Source organism: Indicator indicator, chromosome 11 (genome assembly GCF_027791375.1).
Source record: "Indicator indicator isolate 239-I01 chromosome 11, UM_Iind_1.1, whole genome shotgun sequence".
Lineage (NCBI taxonomy): Eukaryota > Metazoa > Chordata > Aves > Piciformes > Indicatoridae > Indicator > Indicator indicator.
In genome coordinates, this window is record NC_072020.1 from 20233299 (window position 1) to 20252622 (window position 19324).

A 19324-nucleotide genomic window follows, 5' to 3' on the forward strand; every position below is an offset into this window, starting at 1 on the left:
TAGAACCTATTAACATTACACATGCTCAGGTATTTTGCTTTAATTAAAGATTAATTTTAAAGGTATTTCAGGCAACTTATTTACAGCATCATTATCATTATTATAATTCATTATACTTCCACACCTGGATACTTGACATGGCTAAATAGAACAATCAGCAAACAAACAAATCAACAGCTGAATAAGATGAATTTCAGGGAAAGGCATACTACGCTTTGGAACATTTATTTGGAATTACTATTTACTTCCAAACTCAGAGCTTCTTGCAACTCATTCCTTGTTTTTTGCCATCTGTAATTTTCCTAAAAATAAGCTTAATTCTCCTGCACCTGTTTTCATCTTTGTATGAGAGCTTTTATTACTTCTGATATTTTGAGGAAGTATCTGTCTTCTGCTTTTTGTATTTTGAGCACTGGAGTAGAAAATGGCTTTCAGTTTTGATCTCTGTTGCATCAATTGTAGGATCAGTCTTCCATGGGTTTCTAGTGCATTGCATCATTCCTGGATTCTATTTCAGAAAATTACAGAATCACAGAATGTTAGGGGTTGGAAGGGACCAAAAGATCATCCAGTCCAACCCTGCTGCCAGAGCAGGATCACCTATACCAGGTCACACAGGAATGCATCCAGGTGGGTTTTGAATATCTCCAGACAGGGAGACTCCACAACCCCCCTGGGCCACCTGTTCCAGTGTTCCATTACCCTCACAGTGAAAACCTTTTCCCTCATGTTTATATGGAACTTCCTATGCCTCAACTTCCACCCATTTCCCCTTGTGCTGTCATTGGCCACCTCTGAGAAGAGCCTGGCTCCTTTCTAATCTGTGCTCTATGTTTTGCTGAGGCAAAACATCTACATATATAACAAACATTGCTAAGGAAAACTGGTCCACAGATCACTCTGACAATCAGGCCTTTTATTGGAGAAAGCAGAATGTATAGAAAAATGGCATGTTTCTGTGGTGTGTATAGTTACATAGCTCATACCAATTGAATCTTTTGGCATTCACATGAATTTTACACATGGCAAGGTTTTACCTACAGTCTTTGCTTCAACTTGTCTAAAGTCTAATTAGAATTCACATCAGGAAAGATGCATGATTTGTCCTTTTTTAGGATGCTCATTCATCACAAGAAGATTATCTCAAGTGACTGTGTGTGTCCATTTTTATTCAGCATATTGCTGCTGGTATGATTCTCCTGAAGAGTACAGTGCAGAGGTATCTCCAGTGAGCCATTTGTAAGTTAATTAGTATGGCACTGGGAGCTGTCTAGGCATGGTAGCAGGAAGGCTTTTTTCTGCAGGTTAGGCTTCATGTCAGCTGAACTCTGTGCTGTTGAAGCTACTCTGCTCCTGCATGTCTGAGTCAGCTTGTGAAAACCTAGTTCAGATTTGTGTAGTTTACAATGTAGAGACACTGAAAATGCCACTGACTAGATCTTGGCCCTTGATAGAACATGTTTGTTGTAGTCCCATTAAAGTTTTAATATGAAAATAATAAGGAAATTAACAAAAGCAAATGCCACCACTAGGTTACTGTTAAACATCTTATAATTTACATCTGCCCTTCTGAAAACTCTCATCTTGTTTAACTTCAAACATATGTGGGCCAGATGATAGCTGTTAGTTTGAAAGGAACAGATTTTACTACTAGATGAGAAGTTAAGAATTGCTTCTGTACAGGTACCTTCCAATTCCATGTAAAGCTACCACAACACAATCTTCAGCCCTGCTTTCTCTGTCTTCACCCAAACTATGCCAGAGATGTGAAGGAGGAAGGAACATGGGAAAGCATATGAAAGCCAATGAATTTGTGCAGTTCTGTTTCTCATAGTGCTAACTCACAGAGTCACAGAATGGTAGGTGTTGGGAAGGCACCTCTGAAGATCGTCTAGTCCAACTCCACTGCTAGAGCAGGACCACCTTGAGTAAATCACACAGGAACACATTCAGGTGGATTTTCAATGCCTCCAGAGGCAGAGACTCCACAAACCTCTCTCAGCACCTTTATCCAACACTCTTCCACCCTCAATGTGAAGATTTTCCTTGGTCACTTGATTACTACTAATCTAGTAACATAAGTAATATTAGTTCAGCTAGTTAGTTTATATAAACACCAGAACCAGTTTCAGGTCAACAGGAGTCAGCAGCTGTCATATTCTTCCTAACAGCTCTTTCCCAGTCCTTATGGAATACATGGATGCCAGTGAAAACTGAGCCTGATTTGCTAGTAGTAGTAGCAAGAATTATGTGATGCATATCAGAAGCAGTGCTTCCCCAGGGAAGGTGTGTTCTCCTGTTTCTAGCAATACTGAATACTTAGTTTGCCATATGAAATGAAATTACATAAACTAAAGTTATTTTATATGATCTGTTACAACAAACGTGGCTGGAGTTAAGGCATGTGAAAAATCCCTAGCTTATTGCTGCTCTTCTGTAAGTAATGATGCTGGCCATGTTCCAGCCTTTAATGTTTTCTCTTGGGCTTAATAAACTCACAAAAATATCCACTAAATTACTATAATTTGTTTTCTAACTTTTTTGTAGTGATCTTGGGCTTGAATGCATATGCTGTAATCTGGGAGTGTAAGCATTGTCCAAGTTTCAGACCTTTTAATAATCATTAACTCTGTTAACAAGATTCTTTCTAATTTCTTTACTTTTGTCCAGGTAAATTTAATTTCTGGTGTAGGTAAATGTTCATTGATTTCATTTCTACAGGCTATGCTTAAGAAATTGTTTAACATCTATTATATTTTCCTATCTTCTGTCTCTCTGATTCTTTGCTAATCATTCTTCCAAAGGTGAGGTTTTCTCCTTTAAGAATTTGCAGGACTGGCTGAGATATTTGTAGTCATTTATGTGAGAAAATCTTCATATCCCTTATTGTATTTCTTGTATTTATTATATTTATTTTTCTGGGTTTAAGTGTAACTTTCTGTTCCCATGCAATTTCCTGAAATTGCCCCACTGAAAAAAAATCACATCTAAATGTTAATCATGTTTTTCAAGGCAAGAGAAGCTTTTAATTCAAATCATGGTTAGAAACGTTTCAGAAACTATCATGGGAGCAGAGCATAAAGAAAGTCTTATGATCTCCTACACAATTCCTGGATTCTGTGTTAATCTTTGCTTTAACATTTGTTGGTAACTTAACCTCACATTAGATGGTTCTGCAGAACTAAATATGCAAATATTGAGCATAGTAGCCCTGCTGCATTTATTTTATAGCAGTCAATTCACTTGACACTGTGGCTATAGCTTCACTTTTCCACGTCACAGAGATCTTTTTATCAGTGCTACACAGTCTTGGCTTAAAAGCTAAGACAGATCTCCAACTTCCAATAGATACCTCCTGCTGTGGGGTAGCAACTAGGATATTTGATAACAGAAAAAGAGAAGTGTCAGAGGATATATATCTATGAAATGATGACTTTATCAATGAGATTAATGTGAAGCAATTCTTGTTACTCAACCTGGTTTTGCTATTCAACAAGATAACTTTTTACACTGATTGAAAAGATACCTTTCCAGTCCTAAAGGACTTAAAAAATTTGAAAAAGAAATAAACCCAAAGAAGTGTTAGTGTATGATGTCATCATTCTATGTTACAGGATCACAGGGTCACAGGATGTTAGGGGTTGGAAGAGACCTCTGGAGACCATGGAGTCCAACCCTCCTGCCAGAGCAGGACCATAGAATCTAGTGCAGGTCACACAGGAATATTAGCTTTATTATGAACCCCATGGTAATCAAAAGATGAAAACTCTACATTTCTTTTAACCTTTCCTTTTATATTTTACCATTTGTTTAAAAGAAGTGATTTTAACTTTTTCTTCATAAGTATTTTTTACTTGTTTTATTGGTAGATGTTTGTTTTTATCACCGAAATTCCTGTACCACTGAGCTCTAATGCATCTTTGTTACATCCTCACTAGAAAGTGTAATAAGTTACTGATGTTTTTCACAGACATGTCTTTGTGAAACAAGCTAAATCACCAGGGACCAGAATTTGTGTTGTCCTTTCCCAGACCTCTGTGTTTCACATCTCAGTAAACACAGTATCCAGAGGACCACTTTCAGAAATATCATTTTCCCATTCTATTCTATTCCATACATCTGCTTGACAGAATTACTCACATGTGCTGCTTCTTAAGGATTCTTTTTATGTGTCTGCTCTTCAGTAGGTGACAATACTTCACATCATAATGTGCAAGGAGAAGCAGGATCATAGGCTGAGACTGGTGGGTGTTGAATCACAAAGAATGTTCTGGGAATAGTTGGCTAAAAATAAACTCTTAGTAAAAGATACAATACAAAGATCTTTTCTGACTGTAGAAATTTTGGAAATACTATTTCCTTAATAATCCTTTAAATGATAATACAATAATGTAACAAGGGAAAGGTAAATACAGATCTCATGTTTATTCTGAAGTGTTTCTTAGGTGTGTGGGGTGGCTGCCTGCATAAGATTTTGGGACCTAAGGTCCAGTACTGTAAGAATGACGAATACCACTAGATTTGAACTTTAATTAAAAAAAAAAAAAAAAAGCCCAATTTGGCATTTCTTGCAAACAAATCAGATCAAAATAGATTTCTGTTGAGTGCATCCCTTTGCCATCAGTGATATGTCATGTTTATTGGATTATTTTTTTCTAAAGAAACATTGAAGAAAGGTTTATTCTGGAGTAAGAAAGTATATATTTGATGAGGCCAAAGTACTTGGAGAAGAAGTCCTGTGAGGAGTGGCTGAGAGAATTGTGATTGTTTAGTCCAGAGAAGAGTAGGCTGAGGGAATACTTTGCCCTGCACAACTACCTGAAAGTACGTTGTAGAGAGGTGGGTGTTGGTCTCTTCTCCCAATTAACTAGTGATAGGACAAGAGGAAACGGCCTCAAGTTGCACCAGGGGAGGTTTGGTTTGGATATTAGGAAAAATTTATTTACTGAAGGAAAGTGGTCAGGAATTGGAACAGGCTGCATAGGGAGGTGGTGGAGAAACCCTGAAGTTGTTAAAAAAATATGTAGACGTGGCACTTTGGGGAATGGTTCAGTGGGCATGGTGGTGCTGGGTTGATGGTTGGACTTGTTTAGAGGTCTTTTCCAACTTTAATTATTCTATGATTCTATCTTTCAGTGAAAAGCCAGTGACCCATATGCCAATATTTGCAGTATTTCCATGATTTTCATGGTCCCTATGGCATCCAGCATACAGGGCTAGAGTGGTCTTACTTTGTGGACTGCCTTTGGTGTTTGAGCACCTACAGAACAAGAACCTGAAACCAGCTGAAGGAAGGATAAGGAAGGATAGGGAAGTTTGAGTAGTTTGAGGCAGGGATGCTTGAGGCATTCTGCTTTGTCATCACAGATTCTCAGTGAGCCTGGTTTGAGCTGCTACTCATCACCTTCACCTAATACTGAGGGCTGGAATTTTTTTCTGAATAATAATACTGTCAGCTGCTTGATCCCATGACTCCCCAGTGGAGGATTCCAATAACATTGAGACTGTTTTAACTTCTGGGGAGCTAGAGACTATAACACATTCAGTGGCCCAGGTTTTTTCTTTTGAAGAAAAATTAAAGCAGCAGTTTAATTGAATTAAGAATAAATAAATAACTGTTAACTATGGGCAGAAAGCCATCTCAGTTGTTAGAAATATGTTTGAAAGGCTGGCACTATTGCTAAACTGAAAATGTCGTATTCTGATCAGCTCTATCCCTTGACTGTAGCTATTTTGTTTCTAATTTGGCACTGCCCCAAGTCATAGACTGCTTTTACTGAAGCAGTTAACTGTCTGGTTAAATAATTCAGCCTTGGAATAACCCTGTACAGCACTATGGTGTATGTTTTACAATCTGCTTCCCTACTTCTTCTTGTGGGTGCTCTTTATTATTTTGTCAATGTAGGGTTAGAATGGCTGAGTAGGTACCACAGCACTTTACTGTTAGTTTAAAGCATGAGTTAAGCCTTCTATGTTTTCTTGATATTTTGGTGAATGAATGCACCTTTTCATCTCTCCTACCACGAAGACCATCAATAAAAGCCAGATGAGAGTTCTGTGTCATGCAAGAAGCTGATGACAACAAAGAAAAATGTTATAATATCTCAAGGGACTGGCACAACTTCATTTCCTCAGGACTTCCCAATCTCATACAAGAAGTGATTCCTGCTCTGCATGTAGTTGAAACATAACCATATAAAATCTGACAGAAACTCAGCACTAGGAGCAAAAAAAAGTTATATCCAAGAAAAATATAATGAAAAAGGCCAAGTGTCAATTAAAAGGATGATTTTTTTAATAACTGTAATGGTTTTAGTGTTGTAAGGGGGGAAAAAGGCACTTTGAGACATTTGTGGGGTTTGTTCTTTTGTTTTTGTGGGTTTTTTAGTTCTTTTGTTTTTGTGTTAATTGGCTGATGATTAACTACTTTTTGCTCTGGACACTTGTTAGATCTTGAAAATGAGACCTGAATCTGACTATAAGCTATATCTGGATGTCTCAGACCTAGTACAGAGTAAGCTGAATGTGCTTGGCAGCTCTGATGTATAGAATTAAGAGAACTTTTGCAGTTCAGCCTCACTGCAGACTCTTCTGACTGCAAAGTGGCATGGTACGCATGTAACTTTAAATCTCTGCTTATATAAAATAGTCTTCTATCTTGTTTATTTCTTAGAGCTAGCTGGGAAGCCCAGAATATCCCAGCCTGTTGAAATGATCCCAGTCCTTCTCATGTATATTTTGATAAACAGTATTACCCAATACTTTCAAAACCCACCTGGATGTGTTCCTGTGTGGACTATACTAAGTGATCCTGCTCTGGCAGGGGGGTTGGACCTGATGATCTCTTGAGGTCCCTTCCAACCTCTGATATACTGTGATACTGTGATACTATCACACATCCAATAATTGGCAGAAAAGCTTTCCATGAAGAAATTAAAAACATAAAGCAGACAGCTTTCAGAAGCTGTTAGGTAGAGCTTAAGGATGCTCATAAGAAATGAGAAAGGTTCTCTTTTGCTTTGTCTTCTGGTAGTGAAACGTTTCATTCGTGCTCTTGTGTCTTGGGTGGGTAGTGAAGCTGTTTCCTGAGAGAAATTACTTCCAGTTTATTGTTGCCATTTCAATTAAACCTAAGTTGAATTGAGTTGTCAGTAAAATTGGCTGCTTTTCTCTCTCTCTTGTTTTTGTTTTGTTTTGTTTTAATTCACATCGAGCCTGTTAAATGTTATTGCTTCAAACACAATATGCTCTGGCTAGTATTGGGTGCTTATAGCTAAGGTATGTAAACAGAATAGAGCAAGGTTGTCCCTGGTGTAATTTACTGGAATTCAGCACTGTCACACCAGGACCAAATTTGGCTCAACGTTTTGGCATTAGCAGTAAAGGTCATTCCTGCAGTTTGCCCTTGTTATAGGAAGCGTGATCAAAAAGTTTTCCATTTTATTTCTCTTTTGATGGTCACATTAAATCTTATTACCCTGTTGGTACTTACCTCAATGGAGTGCCTGTGAGTTTTCTTTATAAGCAAAGCTTTCGTCCCTGGACATCCATAAATAACTCTATTCACCATGCTTTCTCCCACAGCATTTGCATTGTGTTTCAGAGCTGAGACAAGTGTTTGCTCTGCAGATGGATTTCTGCTTCATTTTTGCCCACTTCAGAGAAGCTGTCTATTAAGAAGGGCTTCTACCCCTGCACCCTCCATTCCAACCAGCTCCATCTGCACGTTCTCCCCAGCACCATGCATTTGATAGGGCACTTACCCAACTTTTCTAATTAAAGTGCAATCACTATTGTAGATACAGTGCTCTTGAAAACAGAGGCTGCTGCTGCAAATTCTCTTTTAAAATTTATTTCTGAAACAGATGCCGTAATAAAAAGAGAAAAAGTGCTAACTGCTTATTTTTTCAATAAAAGGGTTAGTATTTATGGACTCAGGGAAGTTATGACTCAGTTGTATATTATTCAGGACTTCATTTGTGTAAGTTACTTTCTGATTAGTTATTGATTATAATCAGAACCCTTGAAGCTAAATGTGCAATATAGCTAATAAGGAGGTCTTCTGCAGATGAAGAGGATCCTTAAATATAATTTTCAGGCACTTAACACTTTCTATTTATTGAACTTTGTCACAAATAGCAAATTGCAGCAGGCCATTGAAACTATAGTGGTAGCAGAAGATTTGCAGTGTTTCTGTAAGCAGGGAAATGACAGAATCTTGAAAAAAGGTCTTGTTTTTCAGTCTTCAAAGTCAAAGAAATAAAAAGCATTTCAAAATACCCCTTGGTATCTAACTCAGTCCAATGCAGAGTAGTTAAATCTCACGCACTGACTGTAAAATTCATAATGGGGAACTGTCCTGTCAGTTCCCAGCAGCTGGTGGAGGTTGAAGAATCAGAGAGGGGAAGAAAGATCACGAGGCTGCACCAACTGTTGTGTTACCTGGAAGGGTCCCTAAACTAGTATATTTCCCATCTTCATGCTGATGTTGTTATTTCTTCCCCATCACGCAACCTGGACTTCAGACAAAAGGTTACCAGAGGACTAGGATCACCAGGTATTTGTCCACTCTGCATTTTTTCATCAGTCCTGGGAGGTAAGTGACCTGAGAAGTCTTCTCTTGACATTTTAAAAGGCTTCTACACAATGGGGAAAGGTACAGAACCTGAAGAGGAATAGTACAAGGCACCAAGGATTGGTGCTACCTAACCACAACAGCCCATATGAAAACAGAAGGGTGCTGTGGAACTGGTTGCAGAGTGAAATATGCTCCTCTGATCCAGGCAGTATATCTGGCTGCTTTTTAGATGTCTTTTTATGCTTAGTACATATTTACTAGCAGCAGACGTGAAGGTTAAAAATATTTGCTGAATCTGTTAAAGGGCTCCTCTGAAGTTAATGGGAGTCTTTCAGTGGGTTTTGGCTTAAGACATTTTGTATCAGTGAGTTATAAGTCTGTTTTCTACCGTGTGTTTTGGTCAGCTAAATTATGCTAGGCTATAAGAAATATATAAATATTTATAATGTAATCTTTCTTATGAGATAACATTGCATTAATATTGGCTATAAATAGGAATCCTACTGACAAGATTAGATAAAAGTTTGGCAAAAGCAAATTTGTTGTCTAAAGAAGCCAATGAAAATCAAATCCAATGCAAAATTTTTACCATTATCATGAGCTCTAGAATGTTTCAGTTCGATTAAAATTCATCAAAATCTTCTTTTTGGAAATACATAATCTTTTTGCTGCTTTTAATTTGCATTTTGAATTAGCTGAAGCACAGAAAGTAAAACAATCAAAATTACAGCATAGTATATAACACAGAGAGTGACTCCCTAAATGAACATGAATTTGTCTCAGGAAGAAACAAAACTCCTTGAAAACTGCATATTCTTTTATGAACTTTGTCTAAAGTTTTTAGTTTATAATGGAAAAGAAAAAAATCAGTGATTAAATAGAACTCAAATTTTGAACTAAAATGCATATGCTTGCCTTGTTAATAAAAACCACTTTGATACTGTGATAAAAGCATACACAGCTCTAATACAAACTCCACTAGGACTCCTATGCTGAAAGATTTTCAGCTGACATCTTTTACCACTTGAGTCATCCCTGTTATTTGATTTAAAATTCATGGTGTGTCTTCCCTGCATCTTAGTTATCAAATTGTTTGATGACATTCATAAACCCCTGACTACCAGATATAGTACCTGTAAAAGCTTTTGAAATTAACTTCTGAACACACAAGAAGAAATTAATTTATAAGGGAGATGAAGAAATTATTTTACTTGCTAATAAACATGAAGCGTCAGAACTAAACAGGCTTTAGCTATCCTGGCTAACAGAAAAGGGGGCATGGTATAATGTAACAATAGGGTAAAACAATGTAAATAATTGTTCAAAATGCCTGGTAAATTAGATGAATATGTCACAGTGCTGAAGTATGAAAGAACTGGAGTCTCTCTAGGCTGCAAATCTGTCTTTATATTCATCCTTCTCTGCAGTACTCAGTAAGACACTAACAAGTAACCCCAGATGATGAGTCTCACACTAGATGATCTTTCCACGTTCTCATTCTGGAAAGTGCCTGCCTCAGACTGTCCATGCAATTAAAATAAATGAGAGCTTTGGGATTTTAACTGTTATTACACTATGTAGACTCTTCTATTTTGTATAAGGAGGAGAAATCATGAATGTAAAGAAAAAAGTTTCCTAAATGCTTCAATTTAATTTCAATCTGTCCTTTATATGAGCCCATTTATTGGATTTAGAAGGGGTCTCATTAACTGATTTAAAGCTGGGTTAGAGCTTTGCAGTTTCTTTTTGAAAGCTTGATATCTCATTTCACCATGTCTCAGTTCTAGCAGGGGTAAACTAGACAATATTTTAAAGTATATTTGAATGTATGGGGTGTTGAAGGGAATTCATATCCTTCACACCTATGGATTCAATGGTTAGGATTCTTACTTGTATCTTCTAGCTGTAGAAATAACATTTTTTGCAATAAATTTATATATTTGGAAAAAAAAGTCTTTAACCTCTATTTGGAGGAGTTTGAAATAGGCAAGAGTCTGGACATCTGGAGATATGACAATGCATGTACTGCTATGTGAGGTGAAACTCAAAACCAGCTGAAATTCTCCTTAAATGTTCCTAGCTTGCTAAACTGTTCTAACAGTCCAATATTAAAAAAAAAAAATCCAACCCAAAAAACCCAAACCACACCAACATCTGAAGATTTTTCAGCTAACATAGCTGTAGATCTGTGCTCAACCTGTTTTTTGTGGTGTCAGGGTTGATAGGTATAAGAGAGTTTGAGTTTCAGAGCTATCAGTGATTTTGACTGTTTATCATCTGTGACTCCTAAATAATGTTTCTCTATAGAGTAAGTAGAAAGCAATAGGAACTTTGTTCATATTATCTATGAATAATGGCTACTACATGACTACATTTGTCATAACCCTTTCTTTCTTTCTATTAACTGGCACCTATGAACAGTAGAAATATTGGATTTTTCATCCTGCTTTTGAAAGTGAGCACACAAATCTTCCTTAAATAGTGGGTATAGACAGTTCTCCTCACACTGAGCAGCAGGCAGTTTTATTGCAGGAAACCCCAAGCAATGCTGCAGGCCTGGTGCAGAGTGGCTGGAAAGCTACCTGGTGGAAAAAAGACTTGGAGATGCTGTTTGCTGCCTGGGTGAATATGAGCCAGTGTGTGCCCAGGTGGACAAGAAGGCCAGCAGTCCCTGGCATGTATCAGGACAAGGAAAGTGATTGTCCCCCTCTACCCAGCACTGGTAAGGCCACACCTTGAGTACTGTGTTCAGTTTTGGAACCTTCTCTATGAGAAGGACATTGAAGTGTGCCCAGGAAAGGGCAACAAAGCTGATGAAGAGTCTAGAGAAGTTTTATGAGGAGCAGCTGATGGAACTGGGCTTGTTTAGCTGGAGAAAAGAAGGCTGAGGGGAGACCATATTGTTCTCTACAACTGCCTGAAAGGAGTTTAGAGCAAGGTGGGGATCGTTTTGTTTTCCCAAGTAACTAGTGACAGGACAGTAGGAAATGGCCTCAAGTTGCACTGGAGAGGTTTAGGTTGGATATTAGGAAAAAAATTATTCACTGAAAGGGTTATCAGGAATCAGAACAGGCTGCCCAGGGAGGTGGTGGAGTCACCGTCCCTGGAGATATTTAAAAGACATATAGATGTGGTGCTGAGGGACATTGTTCAGTCGTGACTAGGCGGTCACTGAATGCTTTGGAGTGGAAGGGCTCTTTAAAGGTCATCTAGTCCAACCACCTCTCAGTGAACAGGGACATCTTTAACTAGACCAGATTGCTCAGAACCCTGTCCAATCTGGCTTTGAATGTTTCCAGGGGTGACCTTAAAAGTCTCTTTTCAACAAAACAATTCTATGATTCTACAATTCTGTCATTCAACTCTTATCTCGACCCATGGAGTTTACCTGTTTCTCTTGGTTCTCTTTCCTACCCATCACACAGTGGGTGGGGAGAGTGGAGTGAGCAGCCACATGGTCCTGAGCTGTTGGCTGGGTTTAAACCATGGCACAGCCATATGTGTATTAACAGTATATCATGGCCAGGCTGCTACTTGCAAATTCACTCTATAGGTATGTTCTAAAAGCCCAGTGACTGTGATAAATTAGAACAACTTTCAGCAGAATAGTAAAAGTCAAAGCTGCACCTCCAAGACAAATTTGGTGTGTCTATGTTTTCTCCAGTAGTAAAGGTGTGAGATTTTCTTCATCCACTCTTAGAAGTGGCAACTGAATGTCTGAAAGGCAAGTGGTCAACTGTACCTGGCTATGGTTTGAAAAGCTGTGCAATTCTTATCAACAAAAATGTAAGTAAAGGTATAATGCTCTCCAACAAAATTTTTGGTGCTATATTCTGATCTTATTTACAGCTGCTTAATGTTTAAAAAAAAATATTCCTGCAAAATGATTTACAGCACTAAATAAAAACTCAACTTTCAAAACTGAGACAATGTGACAAGTTTCTGAAGTGATTTTTATACAGCTTCGGTCTCTTTATCCTGGAATTCAGATGATTTTGTGACAACATGTCACACAATTTAAGGAAAAAAATAGTTAAAAGGATAAAAAACCCCATGGGGTGTATGAATCTTGTATGATTATGGTACATATTCTCTTTCAACCAAGTGTGTGTGTATAAAAAACAGGTCAAATGCCATGAGAGATTATAGAAAAGCACAGACGATTATAAAATATAAAAGCAAAAATCAATTAAATAGAAAAAATAGATGTAAACAGCTACAAAGCAAAGCAAAGGGATTTTGAAAATCAGTTTCCTTAAGTCTTCAGGGGGAAAAAAAATAAGAGCTGGCAGCCTGCCAGAGAATCTGCAGAACTTATATACAGATCAAGATCTAAAATGAGTTCTCAAGGAGGATGAGGACACCACAGAAAACCAGAATATATTATTTGACTCAGTGCTCAGTTTAAAGGAAATTATGACAATCTAGACCTATTCTCCAAGGCACATAGGACACATGAACTATCTCAGCTTGTGGTGCCATCATGTAAAATTGCAGAAAGAGCTGATAAAATGAGTATTACTATCTCCATGACTAGATGGTTTGTGCCCAGAAGTTATAAAGAAATCACCATATGAAAACCTCCAAAGTATGAATTGTGCTTCGTAATTTAGCTGCTGATTCAGACACTGAACTATTGAAAAAAGCAAGATTGTAAACATAGTAACACACCAGAAGGTTTAAAGGGAACATTTAGAGAAGTGCAGGCTAGTTAGGCTTTGGTTAGCCATTTTTATGAAAATGTTGTAGAAATAATTCTCTTATTGAGATATAGATATACATTCCTATGGGTATGCTGGCAGAAATTAATTGGGCTTAATTTTTTGAGTGATATGGCACCTTGTATATTTCTGATTTAGAAACAGTTCATCATGTGTTACTGTGGTGCATAGGATGCCAGACATGAAGAGCAATAGATCACAGGTGATAAGCATCAGCCACAGGCACAGTGTAATCCTGGTTCCTCAATCATTTTTGATGCAGAATAAGATACAAGTCATTCAGACTGATAGCTCAGTCTATATTGAATTTTATTCTTCAAAATGGCGGTGAGTAAAACAGTTTAGCCACTGGATCAGGTGTCAGGAAATCTTTTTAGTCTCTTGTTGTGTAGAGAATCAGATCAAGAGACTTTTCATACTCTTTTTACCCAGGTACTAAAAATTATAATGAAAACATGTTAAAATTTCTCTTGGTGGCAGTGAATATGAGTGTTCTCAAACAGTTTGACTCCTGGGGCTATTTCTGTTGGACAGTGTGAAATGCTTAGTAAACGTGGGTAAGATTTCTCTAGAAGAGGCAAGTTGACTGTGATTTTAACAGAATATGGTAAAATCTGCTTTTTTGAAGTCTTCAGCTTGTCTCACTACATGACAACATATTCATAAGGCTAATGCAGAGTTATGTAATACAGTCATATAAAGTAGGAACACTGGTTCCATTGACAACACCATTACAAGGTCTTTCAGCTTTTTTCATACTGAAAATGCAAGATGACTATTAAAGTGTAATGGCACAGAACATCTTGTTTAAAAAAAAAAGAAAAAGCATTCTTGTTTATAGATGATATTTATTGCTTTTGCATTCATATGGTGTGTTTCTAAGTCAATTGAAATGCAAGTGCTAATGAAGCCTCTACTATAAGACATTCATTCTGTTTTACACCAAATGAGTCTACTACAAGATGCAAATGACTTACATATATCTGCTGCTCAGGTTTTATTGTTTTAGGTTAATTTATTCACTGTAATATTCTTAATGAAAGTAATGATTCTTCCAGTAGTTTGTATATTCATATATTGTAATTTTGTTAAATCATGCTGTGAAAGTTCACACTGGCTGCTCTAAACATTCCTGAAGTTTCACTTAATATATAAATGCAATCTTCTAGCAGATTATCAGCATAGTATATTTTGTTATCCTTTGCTCTTCCTAATTCGTTCACACCAGGGTATATCTAACGTGTGGGGGATACTCCTACAGGCAAGGCTGTAACATTCATATGCATTTTATTAGCATAAACCATTGCAAACAGATCAAAATCTAAAAAACCTACCACAGATCAAACCCTTCCATATTTCTTTTATGCAAGATTATTAGCATGGGGCACATCAGCTTTGTATAGTTACAAGTATAAGAAGTACAATAAGTGTCCATAGAGCTGGAAGAAAATTTTCACAGATGGTTTAACATTTAGACAGGAACTGTTTTGTCTTTATTGCTCTTGACTCTTTTTCTGCTTTTCACACTGTTTTTCTTAGACTCCCTTACAGGTTTCAGATTAATATCCAGATCCAAGAAGTGATATCATAAAAGTTTTGGGGGCAGACCTCCAAAGTAAAATCTGTGTGGGCCTCTCTGCGGGGGCTGGAGGAGTCAGCATAAGATATATTATCTTCACATGCAATTAAAATGTGATTCAAATGTCAAGGTGAATTTAATTCTCTCTCTTGCTGTGGCAATGCATGGGTGTATCATTGCAAATCATAAATGATGCATCTCTAAATTATTCCCTTCTCCTAAGTGTCCAAACGTAGAGACCTTACTCTTCCATTTTAACGTAACGACATGATACTTACACTACTGTATGCCAGTGAATCCTGACATGCTTTCCAAAGGTAGGAGTGTAACCTGCATGAATAGCCATGAAAGTCAACAAAACATGTGCACAAACCCCAAATCCCACTGAAATTCTGATATCTTGCAGGTACGTTGGATTCAGCTGTTATAGCTGGGTGAAGAATGTGGTTTCGGTATGGCCATAAATGTAGTTTGATCACAACTGCATTAGAAGTTATGGAGTGCCTGGTAAATCTGGTTTCCTCTGAGACAAACTCTGAAACATTCTGAGCAATGGAACTGCCCACTTTTAAGAAACAGCACCTGCAAAATATTTTAGACTATCTTTATGCAAAATGAACTCTCTGAATAGTTGAATACAAAGATAAAGTGTTGCAGGTTTTCAGCCTAACTGCTGCAGACAGTTTCTATTTTTGTTCTCTCCCTTCAATAAAAGAACAAATAAAATAGCACAACATTCTCTCTAAATGTTGAAAACACCTGGAAAATATTTCAATGTGGGAAGTTCTCTCAAAAGAATTATCTGATATGTTGCACCTTTGTTCCAAATACATCCTTCTTTTTCCACCTTATTTCAGAATATTAGTAATACTCTGAGGGAAATTGTAGTCAACTATTGTACGTAAGAAATAGGAACTCTTTTTAAAATTGGAGCTTCTCTCTAAAGTTCTTCCTCAAAAATTGTGATTTGGTTCTGCACCTTGGAGTCTTTGCTTGCTTTAGCTCACAGTCAGAGGCTACATCTGTGTGTCAAAGTCAGAGACAGTCTGATACCTGTTCGTGGCTGTAAAGTTAAACTTAAGTTCCCAAAGAATCTGTGTGCAAAAGTAAGAGACAGTCTGATATCTGTTCATGGCTGTAAAGTTAAATTTAAGTTCCCAAACAAGTTTAGGAATCCATACCCCACTGAGATCCTGTCACAATAGTACCATAAAGAATCTCTGCTTTTACTGTCTAAGATATAAGTAGGACAGCTCTAGTGGAAATAAACTAGCTCTAGAAAGAGCTAGAATACCTATAAAACCAGAGTATTTCTGAGATGGCTTGAGAACTATTTTGATGTGATCCATATTCTCTTCAGAAGAGAGATGTATATTTTCTAAATACTTCTGGATTTTTCATCTTCATAATTGCTTTGCTGACATTAATTATTCCTCACAATGTGGTAGGTGATAAATTAAGGTGTATGAGGAATTCACAACAATTAATTTATCTAGGAAATATAGTCATTTTCCTAAGTGTGAAGTGTTTAGGAAGAGACAGTGGGTTTTGCTGACTTATTTGTACTTCACAACAACTGTGCTAACTATCTGTGAAAATGTAAGTAATTCAGTGGATTTCTTGCACAACATTTAACGTGGCTGGGTTTGGTGTAAAAGCTCCAAGAAATTAGAGGCCCAGTTTGCATTGTTGTTGGGCCAGCAACATTTCCATGCACCATTCATAACCTGTACACACCTTGTCCCTATTAGTGGACAGAGACCTTGCAAGGTACCAGTGTCTAGTTTTAAGAAGGTTAGTTTTGAGGAGGTGACAAACTTCCCATTGGTCTTGGATGTGCAGGACTGAGGGGCTTCCATCCAGGACATGTCATGGTGCACAGCCCACTTTCAGTCAAGATACAGTGAGCAGCACCTGATTTAACAGCTCTCAGCTCTAACATTCGTGGAAATATCTGGCTGCTCTAGTAGCTTTTCAAGATTTGTAGCCTCTTCCTTAAGGTGAGCTGACCATGTAGCATCAGTCTGCAGCTTCTGATACTCCTGCTGATAATATGGCATGAAAGGCTGTTACTGGTTCTTACTGACTGCATGAGAAGCCTAGCTAACAGTAATCTATGTGTTTTAGAGCTCCTTGCTCTATTTTGAGGCAACCTATTCCAGAAAGCTTAGCACTGCTGTTTAAAATGTTGATGTTAGGAAAAAAAAAATAAACAAAGAGGTAACCCATTGCAGAGAGAATAAAATAAGTATTTTTATCAGAGCATTTAAAAAAATAGGTGAGAATAAAATAGGAAAGCTACGAGGCAGGTCGTAAATGTGGCAGAAGAACTTCTGTGCTGCTTACCACAAAATTACATTGTGGGAAATGGGAATATTGTGGTAGAATCTGTATTAATATTGTAATGGTGTGTGGTTTTGTTCAAGAAAGAATTTCATCACTTGAGGGGAAGCTATCCACTCTGTGATGGAGAAAATGATCCTCTCTTACTAAAAGAGTATCTTCCATGATAGCAAAATGTCATAAAACCTCCATGCTGAGAAACTATCATGCTTGATAGCAGAAAATGAATGCAGACAGGCATATATTGTGATTTCTCCACAAATCCAAAGTGAATTAGTTACAAAAGAAAAGCAAATAGATAAGAACACCGGGAAACCATGGCCATGTATCCATCTGAAGTGCCTAAGTTAACAGACCACTCAACGGAAAGAAACAGGCAGCTTTAAATGAAATTTTGCAGGTTGCCAGCAGAGAGTTCATGTAATTTGTTTCCTTTTGCTTGCCCTACAGAGATTTCAGGTTGATCCAAGTTCCTCACTTAGGTGGTTCTTTTGGGTAAGAGGTGAGAAAGTCTCCCTGTGAGCCAGCACTGAGCTGCCAGAGAGCTGTTTTCCTGATGCTGCAGGACTTTGTCTCAAACTGCTGCATCACAATAGTATGTTGCTGGAGGAGGGAGCTTCTCGTGTCCTCTTTTTTTCATAGTCCTCACAGTAATGTGCAGAAAAGAATCCCTTTCTAAGATCAGTCATCAAATACTACTTGAGCAATTTTTTTTCCTATTATTTGCAAGAAGACTTAGAAAAATGCACTGAAATCTTTGAAATTCAGAACAGGTCATTTGAAATCTTTTTAAATGGCATTCAAAGCTTCTAATTAGCTTTTGATTTCTCTGTTATGTACTTTCAAGCGATCAATGATATATACTTGGTCACCTCCAATGTGCACCTTTCCAATGTTAGAACAGAAATAATATTTCCAGGCCTTACCCTATGGTTGATCGATCCTGGCCTTATCTTATGGTTGAAAGAAGGGTTTAAACTTAGTCCAGTGTCAGCTGTGGAAAGCACAAAACAATTAAATATTGCCTAATTGCATTATCTCCCATTTTTGAAGTTAATAAAAGCATAATCTATTTGTACCTGCCATTTGCCTTAGGAGACAGCAGAAGATAATGAAAATATTTTACTATCTATTTTCAAATTATAAGCTGTTGTTTCCAAAGAAAGTCAAAACCCATGTATATTATCACATTATTGTTCTCCAGGGATTGCAGTCACTATAGTGATTGTAATTACATGGCTTCATTAACTTTCTACATTCTACCTGTTATGGGGGTTTCACATTAAGAACATTTGCATATACAGGAAATGAATGCCATTTGCAAGGAGCTAATGTCATTAAACATTTAAGCAGCATCTCTCAAGTAAACAAGAAATTTTCACTGGAATATGCTTTTAATGTGAGTTTAAAACCAACGTCGCTGCAGTTGTCACTTGAAAGAAAAACACATAAAAAGCATTTGGAGTAAGCAACAGTCATCTTAACAAAGGTGCTTTAAAATTGGAAAGAATTTCAATTGCCCTCACAATAATTACAATGCATAAGCAGGTGTAATATCCTTCTGTCAGATTAATGCCAGCTCATGTTAAGACAGTGTATGTCTGCTTATGATACACTGCAACCAGTGACCCATATTTAAGTAGCACGTGCAATGGGAACTTCCATTTTCTAATCTGTAGCTGCCTAATTTTTGCTATCAATGGATTGTATGCAAAAATCACTTTTACTTATAAGTTAGCAAAGAAAGACCCTATTTAAGGCTCTAACATTGAATACTCTGCTGTAGTAGTAGGAACAGTAATGCTTTGTATTCTGTCACATTTTTGTTTCATGGGCTCGATGCAAGCCCACTAAAGATGAAAGGAGATTGTTTGGAGTTGTTTTTCTGATTGTTTGGTTTGTTTTCTTTTTTCTTGAGTCAGTTTTGACTGGGAATACCTAGCTGCTGATTTTAGTAGACACAAGATTTTAGAACCTGTTTGTGGCTTGAAGCCTTGCCCAGAAGCCTTATTTATCATTATGCTTTAATGTAACTCTATGCTTGTCTAACCACTTTGAAGAGCCTGATCTGATTCTGATTTAATCCCATTGTGTTGTGAGTGT